Source organism: Xyrauchen texanus, chromosome 13 (genome assembly GCF_025860055.1).
Source record: "Xyrauchen texanus isolate HMW12.3.18 chromosome 13, RBS_HiC_50CHRs, whole genome shotgun sequence".
In the NCBI taxonomy this organism is placed as follows: Eukaryota; Metazoa; Chordata; class Actinopteri; order Cypriniformes; family Catostomidae; genus Xyrauchen; species Xyrauchen texanus.
In genome coordinates, this window is record NC_068288.1 from 46,748,091 (window position 1) to 46,754,623 (window position 6,533).

Here is a 6,533-nt window from a genome sequence, read left to right on the forward strand (position 1 = left end):
GTATTTAAGTCGCTGTTTATGCACATTTTTAATTTGTTTAGCTCATATAATATTGATGTAAACAAGTATTTGCGCTGTAGCTGTGCAAGGCCATTGCTCATGTGGAGTGATAATCTGAAAATGTTTTTTTTCCTTTTATAGTCCTCTCAAAACGGATACATCAATGATAACAGGTAAGATACACATGCACCAAGTCTGTCGTTTGAACCCGACCGTAGCTAATCTAAACTGCTAGTTAATACCGTACAGAACTCTACAGTTTATTCCAGTTTTATTTGCTTGCAGATGAGGGATTGGGCCGAAATAACATTTGGTTTACAAGACAACAAAAACCAAAAGATTAGCCCTGAATTTTATCCGTTTATTTAATTTATACGAACAAAGTAAAAAATGTATACGGGCCCCACAAACACAAACGCGCACACTTCCTGTAACCTGCGGCCACTGTTTTCTCCAATGTGACCCCTACAGGCTGTCCACCGACGGCTGCTACTCATCCTCCCAAAAGAGGAGGCAGATCTTTAGGTACTGTCTCTACTGTGTGTTGCCATGCGCATCTCCGTGGTGACTGTGTTGCTTTGCGTTGGCTCAGTGCATTGTCGGGGTTGCTAGGGGCCGTGCATGGCTGCTGTGTGGTTCAATCTCTCTGAAAATGGAAAAAACCTCATTGCACTCTGATATTCAACTGCATTTTGAATTGTGTGTGCGTGCGTGTGTGCGTGGTGTGCATGCCGGCGCGGTGCGTGTGCGCGGTGCTCGTGCGTGGTGTGTGCGTTCGTGCCCGTGTGTGTGTGTGTGCGCGCGGTGCGTGTGCACGTGTGCGTGCGTGTGTGTGCTCTGAAAATGGAAAAAACCTCATTGCACTCTGATATTCAACTGCATTTTGAATTGTGCGTGTGCGCCTGCGTGTGTGTGTGTGCATGCGGCGCTGCGCGTGTGCGTCGTGTGCGTGTGCGTGTGTGCGTGTGCTCGTGCGTGTGTGCGTTCGTGCGCATGTGTGTGCGTGCCCACGGTGTGCGTGCGTGCGCGTGTGTGTGTGCGGTGCGTGTGCACGTGTGTGTTTTTTAATGTGATGAACCAGTCATATCCCAGTCTCCAGGGGTGGGCGGTTTGGCTAAAACCTTTAGTATCTTTAGTAAATCCCAGCATGTTATTCCATAGTAACGGGATATATCTCAATATTATTATTTGTAATGTAAAAAAAAAAAGATGGTTAATTAACCATGTGGGAATGCCTATGTTTGGAGAAGTTTCATTTCATCTTCATTTGCAAATCTAAGTTTGATGGAACTTAGATTATTCACAACCAACATATAGCTGAGTATATACAGTGGGTACGGAAAGTATTCAGACCCCCTTAAATTTTTCACTCTGTTATATTGCAGCCATTTGCTAAAATCATTTAAGTTCATTTTTTTTCCTCATTGTACACACAGCACCCCATATTGACAGAAAAACACAGAATTGTTGACATTTTTGCACATTTATTAAAAAAGAAAAGCTGAAATATCACATGGTCCTAAGTATTCAGACCCTTTGCTGTGACACTCATATATTTAACTCAGGTGCTGTCCATTTCTTCTGATCATCTTTGAGATGGTTCTACACCTTCAATTGAGTCCAGCTGTGTTTGATTATACTGATTGGACTTGATTAGGAAAGCCACACACCTGTCTATATAAGACCTTACAGCTCACAGTGCATGTCAGAGCAAATGAGAATCACGAGGTCAAAGGAACTGCCTGAAGAGCTCAGAGACAGAATTGTGGCAAGGCACAGATCTGGCCAAGGTTACAAAAACATTTCTGCTGCCCTTAAGGTTCATAAGAGCACAGTGGCCTCCATAATCCTTAAATGGAAGACGTTTGGGACGACCAGAACCCTTCCTAGAGCTGGCCGTCCGGCCAAACTGAGCTATCGGGGGAGAAGAGCCTTGGTGAGAGAGGTAAAGAAGAACCCAAAGATCACTGTGGCTGAGCTCCAGAGATGCAGTCGGGAGATGGGAGAAAGTTGTAGTAAGTCAACCATCACTGCAGCCATCCACCAGTCGGGGCTTTATGGCAGAGTGGCCCGACAGAAGCCTCTCCTCAGTGCAAGACACATGAAAGCCCGCATGGAGTTTGCTAAAAAACACCTGAAGGACTCCAAGATGGTGATAAATAAGATTCTCTGGTCTGATAAGACCAAGATAGAACTTTTTGGCCTTAATTCTAAGCGGTATGTGTGGAGAAAGCAGGCACTGCTCATCACCTGTCCAATACAGTCTCAACAGTGAAGCATGGTGGTGGCAGCATCATGCTGTGGGGGTGTTTTTCAGCTGCAGGGACGGGACGACTGGTTGCAATCGAGGGAAAGATGAATGCGGCCAAGTACAGGGATATTCTGGACGAAAACCTTCTCCAGAGTGCTCTGGACCTCAGACCGGGCCGAAGGTTCACCTTCCAACAAGACAATGACCCTAAGCACACCGCTAAAATAAGGAAGGAGTGGCTTCACAGCAACTCCGTGACTGTTCTTGAATGGCCCAGCCAGAGCCCTGACTTAAACCCAATTGAGCATCTCTGGAGAGACCTGAAAATGGCTGTCCACCAACGTTTACCATCCAACCTGACAGAACTGGAGAGGATCTGCAAGGAGGAATGGCAGAGGATACCCAAATCCAGATGTGAAAAACTTGTTGCATCTTTCCCAAAAAGACTCATGGCTGTATTAGATCAAAAGGGTGCTTCTACTAAATACTGAACAAAGGGTCTGAATACTTAGGACCATGTGATATTTCAGTTTTTCTTTTTTAATAAATGTGCAAAAATGTCAACAATTCTGTGTTTTTCTGTCAATATGGGGTGCTGTGTGTGCAATAATGAGGAAAAAAAATGAACTTAAATGATTTTAGCAAATGGCTGCAATATAACAAAGAGTGAAAAATTTAAGGGGGTCTGAATACTTTCCGTACCCACTGTATATCTACAGCAGTGTAGCAAAATCTCTAGACGCTGCTCATTTTTAAAGTCCCTTTCAAGGCAAGTCATTCCACTCAGAGGTCAGCTTTAATAAGTGCAATAAGTACCTACTGTTTCTACTTGAATGGGGAAAGACCGAAATCTCCAACGGTTGGTCAAGATAATGTTCAAAGAGCATATTTCAAATCAACAGAGAAATCTGACTATAAATAGCATAGCTACTACTTGAGCTCAGATCACGCTAAAAACACTACTTTTCAGGCTGGCTCCGCTAACAAGCATGCACGTCTCAATACAGGTGATGTCTGTGTCTTAAAGGTGATTGGCTCTTTCACATGTAAGGTCTTTCCTGCGTTCGCCCTATTGGCCGTTCCAATATTAATACTAGTGCTCCGTCTCTGTTTAAACAGTCTCTGATGTTTTATACCATCATGCTGCCCGGCCCTACCAGTTGCTATGGTTACAAAACAGGATGTTCCAGATTTGTTGGTTGCCGTGCTACAACATTATGACCAACACAAATTCAAAATTCTTGTGTTGTGTGCCAATTCCTCATGTTACCTTAAAAATAAATGAATAACGTTTTGCTTTTCTGGCACGTCTTCCTGTGTCCGATACTGGATCATATCCATATTCCATATCATGGAATCACGCTGGTTTTGTGTCTCTTCTTGTGTCGTGTGCGTGTGCGTGTGTGTGTGTGTGTGTGTGTGTGTGTGTGTGTGTGTGTGTGTGTGTGTGTGTGTGTGTGTGTGTGTCTGCAGTGCAGCTGCAGCTTAAAATAGCTCAATCATTAAAAGCAGGCACACATACACTGCAGAGAACACACGGAGATTGCAGTGTTTGTTGGGTTTACTGGTGGAATGACGTGTTGGCATGAATGTTTGGGGTGAGAGGGAAGGCGTGGCCTGTTTTCCTGTGATGATGTCGCCAGCGGGGCTGGTTTGAGAGTTTTCTTTTGAACTCTCTTTTGACTGCTTCGTTCAGAGAATGCACTTGCATTTAGAGTCATGAAACCACCCTAGTTGCACCCCAATTGTTCACACCTCAGACTAAGAAACGACTCTCGAAATGGGCAGGGAATGATATGCATATTTGGGTGAGTATTGTGGGCGGGAAGAGGGAAACGGAAGGGGGTCAAGAGCTACTTCCAAAAACAAACAAACAACAGAGATGGTTGAACCTGATTGGTTACGGAGTTTCTTCATCTGCAAATGTATAACGCATAAATTATCCTACGGCACTAAAATGGACGCAATATTAATTATGCAATATTAACATGTTAATTAGTTCAGTTGGTGTTTTACGTCGTTAAATGTTCAACTGTATTTAATGCAGGACATAATAGCCTACAGTTAAGAATGAGGTGCATTAGGATATGATTATTCCAAATATTTAATAGGGAAAAATCTACAAACAATACCCCATAATGACAATGTGAAAGTGTGTTTGAAATCTTTGCAAATTTATTAAAAATAAAAAATGAAAAAATGACATGTACATAAGTATTCACACCCTTTGCCATGACACTCAAAATTGAGTTTGGGTGCTTCCTGTTTCCACTGATCATCCTTGAGATGTTTCTACAACTTGATTGGAGTCCACCTGTGGTCAGTTCAGTGGATTGGACATGATTTGGAAAGGCACACACCTGTCTATATAAGGTCCCACAGTTAACAGTGCATGTCAGAGCACAAACAAAGTCGTGAAGTCCAAGGAAGTGTCTATATACCACCGAGACAGGATTGTATCGAGGCACAGATCTGGGGGGAAGGGTACAGAAGAATGTCTGCAGCATTGAAGGTCCCAATGAGCACAGTGACCTCCATCCGTAAATGTAAGTCTGGAAGCACCTGGACTCTTCCTAGAGCTTCCCGGCCAAACTGAGCGATCGGGAGAGAAGGGCCTTAGTCAGGGAGGTGACCAAGAACCCGATGGTCACTCTGACAGAGCTCCAGTGTTTCTCTGTGGAGAGAGGAGAACCTTCCAGAAGAACAACCATCTCTGCAGCACTCCACCAATCAGGCCTGTATGGTAGAGTGGCCAGACGGAAGCCACTCCTCCGTAAAAGACACTGGAGTTTGCCAAAAGGCACCTGAAGGACACTCAGACCATGAGGAATAAAAGATTTAACTCTTTGGCCTGAATGGCAAGCGTCATGTCTGGAGGAAACCAGGCACCGCATATCACCTGCCCAATACCATCCCTACAGTGCAGCATGGTGGTGGCAGCATCATGCTGTGGGGATGTTTTTCAGCGGCAGGAACTGGGAGACTAGTCAGGATCGAGGGAAAGATGAATGCAGCCATGTACAGAGACTTCCTTAATGAAAACCTGCTCCAGAGCGCTCTGGACCTCAGACATCTTCCAACAGGACAACGGCACTAAACACACAGCCAAGATAACAAAGGAGTGGCTACGGGACAACACTGTGAATGTCCTTGAGTGGCCCAGCCAGAGCCCAGACTTGAACCCGATTGAACATCTCTGGAGAGATCTGAAAATGGCTGTGCACCGACGCTCCCTATCCAACCTGATGGAGCTTGAGAGGTCCTGCAAAGAAGAATGGGTGAAACTGCCCAAAAATGAGTGTGCCAAGCTTGTAGCATCATACTCAAAAAGACTCGAGGCTGTGATTGGTGCCAAAGGTGCTTCAACACAGTATTGAGCAAAGGGTGTGAATACTTACGCACATGTGATTGTAAGTGAACACTAAAACAAACCTTTGGAAAACTCTTTCAAATAGATTTGGGAGCTATCCATTACATTTGTTTGTTTTTTTCTTGCGTTTGTTGGTAAATCACTGCATGAGTAGCACTACAAACCCTCTCACAGTTCCTGCTTGTTGCAATAATGCCAGTGCCGTGGATGTTTTCGCCCGTTGGGGTGCAACTCTAGTCTAGAATGTTTATGTAAACAATTCAGTGTTTGTAGCATTGTTTATATTTGGGTTGTTGTCTTGTTCATTGTGTAATGTGTGCACCGTTATACAGTTTGTGTCTGATAAGGGATGGGAATCGAGAACTGGTTCTTAAAAATACTCAAACTAATTAATAATAACAATAATAATTATTATTATTTTCTCCCCTTTTCTCCCCAATCTGGAACGCCCAATTCCCAATGCGCTCGAAGTCCTCGTGGTGGCGTAGTGACTCAATCCGGGTGGCGGAGGATGAATCTCACTTGCCTCCGCGTCTGAGACAGTCAACCCGTGCATCTTATCACGTGACTTCTTGAGTGCGTTACCGTGGAGACGTAGCGCGTGTGGAGGCTTCACGCTATTCTCCGCGGCATCCACGCACAACTCGCCACGCCCCACCGAGAGTGAGAACCACATTATAGTGACCACGAGGAGGTTACCCCATGTGACTCTACCCTCCCTAGCATCCGGGCCAATTTGGTTGCTAAGGAGACCTGACTGGAGTCACTCACCACACGCCCCACCGAGAGCGAGAACCACATTATAGTGACCACGAGGAGGTTACCCCATGTGACTCTACCCTCCCTAGCATCCGGGCCAATTTGGTTGCTAAGGAGACCTGACTGGAGTCACTCACCACACGCCCCACCAAG

The 6,533-nt window shown here is 45.0% G+C and overlaps 1 pseudogene; it reads left to right on the forward strand.

Moving 5' to 3' along the window:
• Window positions 1–6,533, forward strand: part of LOC127653558 (R3H domain-containing protein 2-like) — a 90,556-nt pseudogene that overhangs the window by 65,340 nt on the left and 18,683 nt on the right.